The sequence below is a fragment of the Cyclopterus lumpus genome, chromosome 5 (genome assembly GCF_009769545.1).
Source record: "Cyclopterus lumpus isolate fCycLum1 chromosome 5, fCycLum1.pri, whole genome shotgun sequence".
NCBI classification, from domain to species: Eukaryota; Metazoa; Chordata; class Actinopteri; order Perciformes; family Cyclopteridae; genus Cyclopterus; species Cyclopterus lumpus.
Window position 1 is genome coordinate 17,998,457 of NC_046970.1, and position 13,842 is coordinate 18,012,298.

Genomic DNA, 13,842 nt, shown 5'->3' on the forward strand with positions numbered 1-13,842 from the left:
ATGCCGATTGTTTACCCACCTGTGTAAAAGAAAATACGCAAACAATGAAGATGGAAATTATTACGAAAAATGATAAAGGAGTGGTGGAAATGCTGCAGGTGATGAAAAGAGGAAGAAGAGAAGACAGAAGGTGGTAAAAAGCAGAGAGAGAGGGCAGGATGTAGACGGGTAATGGAGATGAGATGTTAATGTGCCTGCTAGTGATGCACTGCAGCAAACTGAGGGAAGAAGAAGTAGAAGAAGAAGAAATAGGACGTGTTAGAGGACAGAAAGGGGAAGAGGGGCGTGATAAAGAAAAGAAGAAGACAGGGAGGAGAAGAAAGAAAGATGGAAGATTTGGAGATATGCATTAGAAAGAAATGGGAACAGAAAGAGAGAAAGAGGAAGATGCTCAGATCTAGGCTAAACTTTAATGGAGCTGATGATGCAGCAAGATGATGCGTGAATAACCAACCTAAATTGCATGCATACTCAGCCGTACTTTAACTGTGTGCGAAGGCTCCTATGTTATCCCTTTCACATATCTATCATATTTAAGAATTTCCATAATTAATTAAAACCCCAAACACACACAGACTGGACATTGTACTCTTTATAATGAATATATGAAGTAGGACTCAAATGGTTCCAAGCCCCATGCCATGTACTTGCAATATTGTGCAGCGAGTGAACTGTTCCATCTCCAATCATAAAATTGCTCAAACAATCTAAAGAAAAAAAAACTTGACACAGAGCTACCGACATGAAGGCATCTTTGATGTTACAGCTGAACTACATCTGAACCTGCAGAGCAGCAAATCATCCCACATGCGGTTGCTGAGTAAAGACTTCCAAAAACAGAGAGAAAAAAAATACGGAGCAATTTCATCAAAGATGGAACTAGGAAAAGAGCCGATCAGGGGGAAATGAAACATAGCCACTGCCACGAGCAAAACACCTTTTAAGACACAGCTAATCTCCGACACACAGAGACCAAAACACACAATATACATAGATAGAAACTGTAAGAATAAAGTCACCACAAAGGTAAACTGTGAATTTGATGTGTGCAAGGTGGTGCAGATGGTTTCATACACTTCTGTAAAGATTGAGTTTTAAAGGTTGCGACCGTTTTCAATGGATTTCTTAAAGCTTCCCCTTCATACACCAGTATGACTTTAACATCATGGCTATATTTATCTTTAGCAGTACAAGTAAGTACAGTGGAGAAGATATGCGGCATATTTAGTTTACATGAAGCATGTAAGTCTGGCCCAAAGCGAGAGGCTTTTCATTCACAGCTTTTTGTGTGAGTATGACATAATACATTAAAGTCTTTGTACTATGGACGTTTCACATAAAATGTGAATGCTAACCTCTGAACATGCCTTTAGCTAGACGGTTTTCTTCATATGTTACTCTTACATTGGGTGAGTTAAGGTGAAAGAAAATGGCTGGTATAGCACTTCAGAGGACATACCTTTAATGTTGTTTTAATTTAGTCTATGAAATGTCAAATAAAAAAATACAAATCCCAGGTTTACAGAACGGAAAGTGTCCAAACCCTAAAGACATTCAGTAAATAATGATACATGACAAAAGAAAAGCAACAAATCTTGGTTTGCTAGCTAAAACCATGGTTCTCTACGGAAATAATGAGATTGAGTAACAGCAACCAAGCGAAGGAGTTTAAGTATCTCTGGGTGTTTTTCAAAAGTGAGGGGAAAATGGAGCTTGTACCGGACCGATATGGTAAAGAGAAAGCTGAGCAATAAGGAGAAGCTCTCGATTTACTCGTCAATCTACTTTCCGACCCTCACCTATGGTCATGTGGTCATTTCCCCCCTGCTCCTTCCCGTCAAGAGGGGCCAGCTGAGGTGGTTCGGGCATCTAATGAGGATGCCTCCTGGATGAGACGTTTCCCTTTACAAGTGTTACAGGCACGTCCAACTGGTAAGAGGCCCCGGGGTAGACCCAGAATACGCTGGAGAGATTACATATCTTGTCTGGCCAGGGAACATCTTTGGGTTTCCCAGGAGGAGCTAGAAAGCGTTGCTGGCGAGAAGGGCATTTGGAATACCCTCCTAAGCCTGCTGCCTATGCGAGACAGACCCGGATAAGCGGAAACTAATGGATGGATGGATGGATGATACATGACAAAAATAAATCAACAATTCCTCTCATTGGAGAAGCTGAAACCAGAGAGAAATATTCACCTAATTTCAGATCTAATCCGCAACTAGAAAGGTGCACTCAGTAAAATGTAGATCTCCATCAGGTGTTTTTGCAATGACCACTGCTGTATTGTGTGATCGAATGAATACAACTCACTATTGTGTGCAAACTGTTTTTCCCCACTGGTCGGGAGCAGCAGCAAGAGGCACTCAGAAGTGCATGTACTGGTAATCCCGTTAGCTGTCAACTAAACACATCGTCCAAAACACTAAAAGTGAGCACACTATACTGTGTTAACACTAGCGGCCACGACTGGATGGGAGTCTGACATGTACATTTGTGTCTTTTATAGTGTGATGTACATTGATTTAGCTGTTTAAAACAGGCACGAAAAAGTGTTTTGAGAAAGTGTGAGTCACCTCAACTATGAGAGCATGCAGCCATAACTTGCCACCCAAAAAAATATGCAATTTGCTGCAGCAGATAGTGAGATTTACCATGGACAGACAAAGATGTGCACACTCATTTACAGACGCATGACATCACATTATCCTCCAGGCAGAGATAATAGGCGGATATCGTTCTCGACTTTAAACTGAGTTTAAGTACGTACCTCCGGCACCATCTCTGTACAAATAAAAGAGGAAATTGGTATCAAATTTCTTATTCGACTTTGAGTAACATGGCATGTTACAAGAAAATTACAAGCAAATTATTCCTTGAAGATGTTCATTGTTTGAATTGGCACCTAGCTGCATAATAAATAGGCATTTAGATGAACACTGTAGACTACTTTTGGAACTGAGTTGTATCACGTTGTATAGCAAATATAACATTAGATCTGGCAGCACCTTATTTCAGATTTTAACAAAATGCTTTTCATCTTTGTGTGTATGTCTAATCATACAGATAAGACACTCCTAGATAAATCAGCAGAATAAAGGAATAAGTGAGGAACGAAAACAACAAAATAAGATATGAAGCATGACAGAAAAGCGAGAGAAAAGATGGGAGGATCGGAAGGATGGACTGATGAATTGAAGGTCACAGAAGTGAAGAATTCAATGAATGAAGGAACAGATATGTTCGAAGGGATAGTCATAATATGCATAATTAAAGGTCATAGTAGGTTTGTAACTTTGTTTAACTGTATGGGTAACGTGTTATTGTGTATTTTACGGACCGCCATTTGCCCTTCAGTGCTGTGTAACATTAACGGCAGATTGTATTTTATTTTGAGTTAAATGTCCAGTGCCCGGCTGCCGAAGTTTGCCAGTCGGGCGTCTGTGATAAAGTTACTGTTACTGTACTTTACTGCTGCGGTGAGGATCTGTCTTGTTTGGAGTGTTTTCCTTTCAAACTAACCCACACACACGTACACACATTCACACACTTTGGGTGTATTTCACACACACATGGTGTGTTAAGAGCAGCCTTCATTGAGTGTTGCATTCTCCCTTTAAATAAGCGTGGTCTCACGGGGTGTAATCATTTACGTGACTACGTCCACCATTTTTGAGCAGCAAGTAGGTCTGTGTGGAAGTTATAACCTCCATCACATAACTCTTACAATGGTGCAGAAAGAAACTGGGCAGGCATCCAGTATTATTTCTGCAACAGAATAGGGTGAAACATAACGCTCTCGTATTCTTTTACTCTCTCACAAACACACATAAACATCAAACATACATACATTATTTCTAACTATAAAAAGGCACACACGTGAAGGACAGTGCACATGAGTCGAGTTCAAATGTATGATGACAGATTTTTTTGGTAATGCTTTGACCACATGGGTCAGATTGGGAGGAATACAATGTTAGACCTCAATTCAATCATAACCATTAAAAGTGCAAGATCCAACATTGATTGGTCACACTGACTGCCCCTCAACGACTTTAAACATGGCGACGCCTGAGCTAACTATACACACAAGCTAACAGTGTATACCAGATGGGGAACCTGTGTGTTACGCTTCCGCTACGAAGCTGTTGGTTGGGACGGCTTCATTAGCTCCTACCACCATATGAGAGCAATGCAAAGCAGCAGCTATGAGCTAGCCAGTAGGACACGCTCACATGCACTAAGGTGCATTAAAAGCAAGTGCGGTCGGCCCGGCCATGTCATTAAAGCAAGGAAAAGCTCTCATAACAACACACACAGAGGGAGAGCAAGTACATTCTCTGCTCGGGTAGACATTAATCCACTATATATTTAGGTAGTCAATGGTTGTTTGATGCTATATTAATGCTCTGAATGATTTTATTCCCCCTTTAAATTGACTACTTTTCCTGTCCTTTAAAAGTCATGTGCTCACGACTAATATGTCCTGGTAATTTGATAATAGAGAAGAACAATCAGAAAAAACATCTCACAGGCGGAAACTAATCCAACTAGTCCAGAACAGAGCGTACAGTACCACATACAAGCTGCGAAGAGACAAAGATGTGAAACTTATTTGGGAGACAATAGCTCATTAAGTAAAGTGAAAGCAAATGTCTACCTGGAAACATGTTAATTTCATGTTATAGTTTTAATGTCAGCTTAGAATTTATTTTTGTGAAGGAAAACTTTCCTCAGGGGCATGGCCCAATTTATACTCACTCAATATTCAAATTATGTTAGGTCCCAATTAATTGCAGGGTGCATGTGGGAATATGGACCAGGAGTATCTCTGAACAGCCCTTCCCTACCTCTTCTTTACCTCTACACTTAACTTTTGCATTTTAACAAAGTTAAGTAAAAGTAATTTAATGAAGAGATAACTGTTGCTTTGTGCTTTTCAGGTAACGCACACTCCACTAATCTGAGCTTGATAGCTTCAATTGGTGGTCCAGTCTTAGTGTCTGGACACATGATAAAGTGGCACAGTCAAATTAATTTGCACTTCTTTGCCAAATGGATGTTTCTGGAAGGCCAAATCTGTCGAGACAGCCAAAAACTGTTCAACTTTCGATGTTTAAGTCAACATATCAACTCAATCAAAGGGAAACTCAAAAATGTACATCACCTCTGTGAGCGGATCTACTTATAGCGGTTTCCCATTCAAATGTACTAATTTCAGTCAGACATGTCATAGCTCACGTTGTGATACTTCCATGTAGGCCACAACTAGCGAGGTAGTGAGTTAGGGAGCGAGCCCATTCTCCATTTTCCATTAATAACATGATTGGTTGCGCACGCAGCCCCGCTCTACAGGCGCACCATGCTATTTTGCCTGACCTGCTTTGCCATGGTGATTTTGAAGCTTTAAAAGTCAGGTTCACAAACACGGCCACTGCCGAGAGCAACTGCACAACTAATACACAAATACACAGACTTGAATGGTGGCTTCTAGTGAAGCTGGTCCGTAAATGTACAAAATCACTCACTACATAACCATTAGTTATGGGCCATGTCAGTTGAATGACATCTATGTAAATACTCAAAAAGAGAAAGAGAGTTGTTTACTTTGTTGAAGGTAGAGTCAAAAGCATGTTTATGGCAGGAAATGTTATGAAAGCGTTGCAGAATATTTTCTTTCTTCCTCCTCCCTAACCTCATCTACCGACATAGAATTCTTCCATTCTTTCTACATATCTCCATTTTCTCCTTCTAGCTGCAATCATTACAAGAAGCTAATTAAGTAAGACCATTGGTGAACTGAGTAACCCCATGGGCAGACTGGGCAGCTGGCTATTTTAGGAAAGGTTTGCTGTTAAGGCAGCATAGAGATGCCATGCATAGAATGGACACAATCCCTCAGCCCTATCAGGAACAAAGACAGCCGATAGAGAGGAATATCTGTGTCCCTGTATTTCTGTGAAGCAGGAACTCTGTGTAAGCACGGATGCAGGTAGCTCCTCTCTTTGCTCTGTCCTGCACTGTTCTTTGGTGCACTGAGTGCGTGGGTTCATTGATTGTATCTCTCTCTTGGCACTTTAATGGTCGTGGTACACTCGTCTCTGGACCCAGCATTAGCATGGTCAAGTTATTTCCTCTCAGGGGCTATTTCCACTGACCGAACAGGATTTTTCCATTCACTCCTTTAAACTTGTGTAAGAAAACGGCAAGCTGTGTTTCCATTATTTCCTATACGCTGCCTTGTGATACAGGCAGCAAGAAGTGACTGTGCCTTGATGTATTTATTGGTAACATAACAGGTTGATATGCTTTAATTCTGAAAAAGTAGTCAATCTATATAAGTGTCAATTATAAACCAATTTTCTGTGAATTGTACAGCACATCTCTGTGAATTCAACCCAAACTGTGCAGTGAGCAGTGGTGCATACATTCAAGCAGATTAGTATTTGCTATTTGATATGTGCTGTAGATTCTCCTTGAGACCTTTGTCATATCACAGAAAATGAAGGTCCACTTACTGTAAATTGTCCAGAGCTTCCAGTCATTTTTCATAGCATTTATTAATAAAACAAATAAAGACCACGAGATGAGGTTGAAAGCTCTGGAACATGTCCAGAGAGTGGGTCTCATCCAATCAGTCAACAGAAATCCCCAGTTTATTTTTTGGGTGAAATGTAGATAAATAAGGTCAACAAACTGGACCATGAGACAAAGGTATCTACAAAACATCAGCATACATTTTGTAAGATGACTGAATCCCCTACACACACAGAGAAGAACAATACAGAAAAAGCCTTGAAGCTGAAGAGAATAGTGGGAGTTAGGGTAAGTGAAAATGAAGAAACAGAGAAAGACAGTGAGGGGAAATCCAGGTGGGAGTGCTCCATCAAGCAGCTTTTCCCCTGCAATTAAGGATGACTTGCTTGGGGTAATTCTACACACATTCACAAACAAACAAACACTATCCACTGCAAGTAATTGGTGTCATGAAAACTAGCTGTCAGTCCACCAGAAGGTAGTACTGCAAACCCCACCCCATCATCTTCCTGCCCTCCACCCCCATCCGTCGGGTGCATTCGGTGCTGCACTTTTTGAGCATCCTCAATCTTTATATATATATAAAGATTGAGAATGCTCTCTATTATAGGAGTCCTTAAACAATGACTCCTCATGGCACTCAATGAGAAAGGATAAACGATACTGAAAAAGAAACCTACCTGCCCACTGGTAGATAATTAACTATCAACTATGTAAACCGTGAACACTGCATGTCAATGCATAATACTCCCAGAAAAAAAACACATATACAACAGATGCAATTAATTACATTTTGATTAAAGGTAACTCCTGTTGCCGTTCAGGATCTCCCCTGCAGTATACCATTGGATTACAGTATAAACTGCAGTATGCCTTTGGATTACAAAGCCTTCTAACAGAACATATCGCCACATGAGGTCTCCTTAAAGGCCACAGTAGAGCACAGCAGGTGAGCTGTGTAGAACATTGGGCAGGTGCAGGCAATAAATGAAGCCGCATATTGCCGATCACAGAACTGAGAATATAGGTGCAATATGAGACTTGTGCACACATTCTGTGCCACATTTAACACTTTAAGTACAGATGAGACAAATTAAAAAGTTGTAAGTTAAAATAAATGTATCACCATTACTAATGTATCGCCATTACTATCTTTCAATTGTGGTGTGCACATGTGTACGACTTTGTAAGAGTGTGTGGTCATCAAGGCTCTCTCAGGAGACTTTCCAGTCCCGTCATGTTGTCACAGGGTTTGGCACTGGTCTTGTTTCTCCAGATGTTCCCACCATCCTGCCTCTTCTTTTTTATGTCTGCCTTCTCTTCCATTTTCAGGGATGAGAAGTTCACTTTTAAATTTTCCATGTCTTGCTGTCTGCCTTCGTTGTCAAATGCAAGCACAATCCCGGCCCCCCCCCCCCCCCAGAACAAATACTGTATGAACCTAACATTAACATTTCCTTGTTTAAACACACAGCAAGCATACATTATTATAACGATTTAAAAAGACAGAGGCACTGAAACAATAAATGCCATATTGGACGTTTTTTTTACATCTCAGTCTCAATAAAGCTCAATAAAGCTAAGGCAAAGGGCAAACTAGATTTTTCTTTGTACAGGCAACAAGACTTTACTTCCATACATATCATAATAGTCCAAATAGTATTGCTCTATATTCAACAAAGTCACTTAAAAACGTTTACTAAAGTTAATAAGAATAACAACTAAGAACTAATATACTATTGAACCTCATGTTTCTTAACAAACAACAGTAGAAAAGTGCTGGTTATTGAGCCTATTTCAAAGGCAGTCTGATATACTGAGGCATACTCTGAGTTACCACAGTACTTTCAGGAAATATCAATTGGAACCACATCAAAGGATTACAAAAACTCATTTACTTCACTACATATACAGTGTAGTGTAACTGCTTCCAACTAATCCTGTTGTGCCTTCTCCAAAGTGGCAATACCGGACTCTGTAATTCAACAGAAATGCCATTGTGTGAAAAGGATTTACTTACAGTGAAACAGCAGAGAGGAAAATGTGGTGACGGTGCTAGGTATAGTGTCCCCGGATATCCCTTTTGGTGCTGATGATAGCTGTAGTAGACTAAATATAACCTAAAGAGCTTGTAGCAGGAGTAGACAGCAGGCCGAATTGGTCTTTTCCACGCCGCACAGATAATGTATTTGCAATAAGCCAACTCATTCTAAACGTCTGGAAAGCTGTATAGCACGAGAAAGTACAAGAACAAGAAGCTTCACACTAATAGGGCTCTATCCCTAGAACAAATAATTGGAGGGAGGGAGGGAGGGAGAAAGAGAGAGGGAGGGAGGAAGAGAGGGAGGGAGGGAGGGACAGAGCGGGTGTTGTGTATATAAAGGACTTGCTTGCATGACCTCTTGTAATGAGAGCACAAACTGACATACACAGCCACAGCCTTCAGTCGATCTTGAAAAATACTGATAAATTGACAGTCATCAACTTTGCACTTAAAGGGATTCCTCTTTTTCTGCAGAAGGTGAGTATATTTACTTGATTTGCATTTTCTGGGGGTTCTATGGTTTTAGGATAATGAAACAAAATAAAAGTGAAAAGCTCATTGTTAAGTTGAGCAGAACGATCTTTAGTAATCATATTAGCAGTTCCTTTCTTTTTAGCTGGCTGGTAGTGGGTGGGGCTTGTCGATTAACCCACTGTCTCAGGAGTGATAAGGCTTCTGGGTAACAGCGACCAGGGGGGGATTTTGGCGCTGAGTGAGACAAGACGCCAGAGCCACTATGAGGTTTTGCTCTGATAACTGAACTCCTATCACCTCCAGCTCTGTTGTTTTCTTTTCGAACAGACCATCAATAACAACAAAACTTGAACAAGAATCACTTACTGACGCCATGTGGACTGGCCGCTCATGGGGAGCTCTTGGTTGGAGCTGGCCGCTGTTGCTGACCGGAGAAAAGCCCGCAGGCCTTCTCTTCAGAGCACACGTTATGTTCGGAAAAGATCGTTAGAAACCAACAAACATTCTGGTAACAACATGTAAATCAGCTTAAATGGGAGGAATCTAGTTGAATGTTGTTTCTCTTGGGCCTGATTTTGTCACAGATTATCTGTCAGGATATAGTGACAATTTGAGCAAAATATGACAAAAAGTTGTTGTTTTTTATCAAAGTTATCAACTATAGCTTTTTTTGTAGGATTATCACACTACTATAGTTGTGTTTGTGTGTCGACCAATCCCCTTCAAACTTGCCGCAAATGAAATTCGGGGAACTGGCCTTTGCATTGTTTATTTTCAGTGGTTTCTTTTTTTAGCATATAATCTTTCATTTTCAATGTTATACAAATGAATACTCCCTGCAGAACTACTATCACCTGGAACTACGTGTTCCACTATACCACACAAAGCGGCTACTCTACCTGAATCTAGAGAAGTAGCAGTAGAATCTAATTACAAAAGGAGTCAGTAACGAAAAAACAGTGATGTTGAATGATGCCAAATAAATGTTGGCAAGTTGTGAGATTTGCGTGCAATAGCGAATCCCCAGTCAGGTAAATATTTTGCAGTAAATTGCTGAACGGCATGTGGACGATCACCAGAGAATGAGACTGCCCATGTGAAAGGCCACAGGTAATTAATGACACAAACTGCTCCAGTCCTGTTGTGCATGGTGTCCACTCAAGGCATATATTACAATTTAGTAATGCATCTTATATCGAACCTTTTCACAAGTCACGTTTTTTGTGTATTGACTCTCCAATCCACTGTAGTGATCACATACATATCTCCTTCAGAATGAGTTTAGAAAATAATGCTCCTCTATGTCTTCCTATTTGGTTAGAAGTAATAAAAACATGAAGCAAAACACCTTGGTCCATTTCTAAAAATGTATGCCTAAATCTATACAGCAATCAATAAATCCCTTTATTCATCTTTGTTGAGCCATGTACCTTTTTATCATTCATCCCACAAAATATTTACGCATACCACATCAAGTAAAGTTCTCAATGATGATGATTATTATTTGTATTATTATTATCTTAGTTCAGCATCGGCAGTACCCATTAGCCTAACACGTATTGCCCACAACCAACTGGATTGCAGACAACATGCTGACTATTTTCAGCTCGACACCGTATTGCGAGTATTTAATAGGAAAGATCAGGCAGAACCAGAAAGAAGGATAAGAACTTCAGAGGGGCCTGGACTTCTCCACAAGATACCACAAACTCTGTTTCACCTAAGATTGATTTAGTCTGCATTTCCTGCAATGTTCTCATGTTCAGTTGGGTCTCGTCAAAAGCTCACAGGGATCTCAGTTCTTCAGTGCCTGCTGCAATTACGGAAAAATTCCGATCAATCCATTCAAAGATCCTCCTCTTACACTGAGGCCTCTTGGACCGAACTGCTCAGCAATCCAGGCGGTTCTTACAGAACATCACGCAATATAATGGATTAGTGTCTATGACTTCTAAGAATGTCTCTGGAAAGATAACAGAGTTCAAAAGTCATCTGTCAACAAGCCCTACATTTTTATACAGAGTTTTCATTTATGTGAAGTACTATGATCTTAATATACAAATATACAGTATTATTACTGCACTATGAAGTTTGGTGCTTTTTGGGATATGTACCATTCACCTCTCCCGTCTTTTGCACTTAACTTTTGCAAAGGGTGGGGCCAAAGGGTCAACAGGATCGGAGGAAGCTGAGGGTGAAAGCAATGCAGAGCAGAGGTCACATTAACCAAATATTGACAGAATTCTTTTTCCCAGGAAAAATCTGAAGGCCGTCTGTCATGTTGACGGACTGGAGAACGCCACCAGTCACACCGCTACCGGTGACGCGACTGGCATGAAAAGTGACCGCGTGTTCTGTGTCGTGTCACTAATCATCTTTTTTCTACATTCCCTTGAAATGAAATAACAATCTATTCTCTACATTTCCATTGAAATAAAATAACAACCTATAAGCTTTATCCGTAGATTATTTCTATTTAAAAAACAACTGCTGTCCTTAGTCAAAAGCTCAAAATGTATTGAAGAAAACATAGATGTAAAGCCAAAATTCAAAACTGGTTTAATTGAAGTAGGCGTTCAGCCGTTCAAAAACATTTTTTTCACTGCGGTCAAACATGTTAATGTTTTTTTTTTTTTATTACGGTAAAACTCTAGTGGCTCTGTCTAATTTGTTTGTTTCCCATTTACAGAGACAGGACTGTGCATTGAACCAGATTATTTTTTTCATTTCACACACAGAACTAACGGGCATTATTAAAATGGGGTTTTTACAACCCTGTCTGTCAAAAATACAACGAGAATGTCTAACGCTACCACGGAAGGAGAGGGCTGGGGTACACAAGCAAATCTCAGGGGTCAGGGGAAGGTCAAAGAAAAAAGGGGGGCTCTGTTCCAATTTTAGAATCAGTGAGGGATGACACAGATTTTTCATCTACTCAATTTCAACTCAATAATTCATCTACAGTTGTGTATGAAAGTAAATGTTGTAATTAGTTTGACAAACATAATCTTAGCTCACTTACCAAACACTCCATCCCTATGACAACTGAGCAAACTACATCCTCTGATGAAGATTGTGAGATGCAGTTGACAAATTTAATACATTTGTGTGAAAAATGTACATAGTCAAAATTACAGAGTGGGCCTTTAAGCATCTGATGGTGTATATTTTAATAATTTGTAAATACCCAGATACATATACAGTAAGTCAAATAAAGTGAAATAAAAGTTTCTTTCTCCAATTGTTTTCTATTCTCCAGCTCTCTCTCTCTTCCTCCGCACCCTCTGCAACCCTAAAATAATGATTCATATCAGTATAAAAAAAATGTGGCTTTATAAACAACCAGTTGTGGGGGGAGCAACAAGGTTACTCTTTGACAATAACCTGATGAACAATTGTGTGTGTACATGACCAGGAGAGTTATATTCTTTCACTTATGCATTGAGACTATTTTCAGCAAACTTGACACAATGTGCGCACACCCACAAACACACAGCTATACAAACACACACACACACACACAGTGCTTAAAGTCTAGCAGAAAGGGACAACACATGAGGCAGAATAGAGGTCTTCCCATGCCCCCCTGCCCTTTCTGTTGGATCTCCCACAGGCTGAGCTGTAAATAGACAGTACCCCCAAAAACTTCACACACACACACACTCACACATTCACAAACACATATGTGTGCACGCACACAGAACTATATTTAGACGCCTACTCTGGCCTGCCACCATATACTCAAACTGCCTCTCCCCACAGTGAGATGGGGCACATCAGCCTGAATATTTAAGCAGAGACAAAGCTAAATTGTCCTTCTCACTACAGGAAGATTACATATGAAATGAATGTGAAACCGTTCAACTTTAGAACATTGGTTTGCTTGGGTTTGATAAAGTACCGTGGTACAGAGGATTTCACAACATGCAGGGCTTCTTCTAGCCTCGATGGCAAGCTCATGGAACATCTGTAACCGATAATGTATAAACAGATCACAGTAATAGTTTATGAAATGTCAGGAGGGGTCTAATAGCAATACCACAGAACAGAAACAATGTTTTATTGAACTATTTTTGATAGATTGCCACTTGAAAGGTTGCACAGTAAATTGACTGTGCTTAAACACTGTGCTGGCCAACCTACAGTAAGGTTCAGTAAGTTAATGTTGTCAGTTAATGCTCTTCCGGTTAAGTGTTACAGTTACCGGTGGCTGAAGACTACAGTGGAAAGATGTGAACACATGCAAACACGGTAACTCACACGGACAATGAGACATTTTGACATATGATCAGATCCCTGCTGAAGTTGGGGAATGGCCGTTACAGTAAACTGCTTCCAGTGGTCCCCATCATCATGCATCTATCTACTGGTAGTCCTGCAGCAGCCACTGCAGCCAATTACTTTTCAAATGAACTTTAGTAGTGAGTACTAGTGGGGAAGAAGAAGCTTGCAAAGCCTAATCAAACAACTGATTCTGGATATATTGTTGTTTGATTAGATATATTGGATACAATATGATCAACTAATAGTGAACCACCTTTATGGAACCATGACAGCACATCAATCTACTTTGCACAATTATCTCTTAGGTTTTGCTCCATAATCAGTCATTGTGTTGAACGACAATAATTACTGTCTGAATTGAATACTTGGCAATATATTTGTGTTGTCTGCAAAAAAAGTTATCTTCAGAGAGCACCTAACATAACTTGTGATGCACAAAACAATGTATCCACTGTTTTACAGCCGTAAGCGTAGAATCAGAGTAGGCTACAACTCATTGGCTGTTC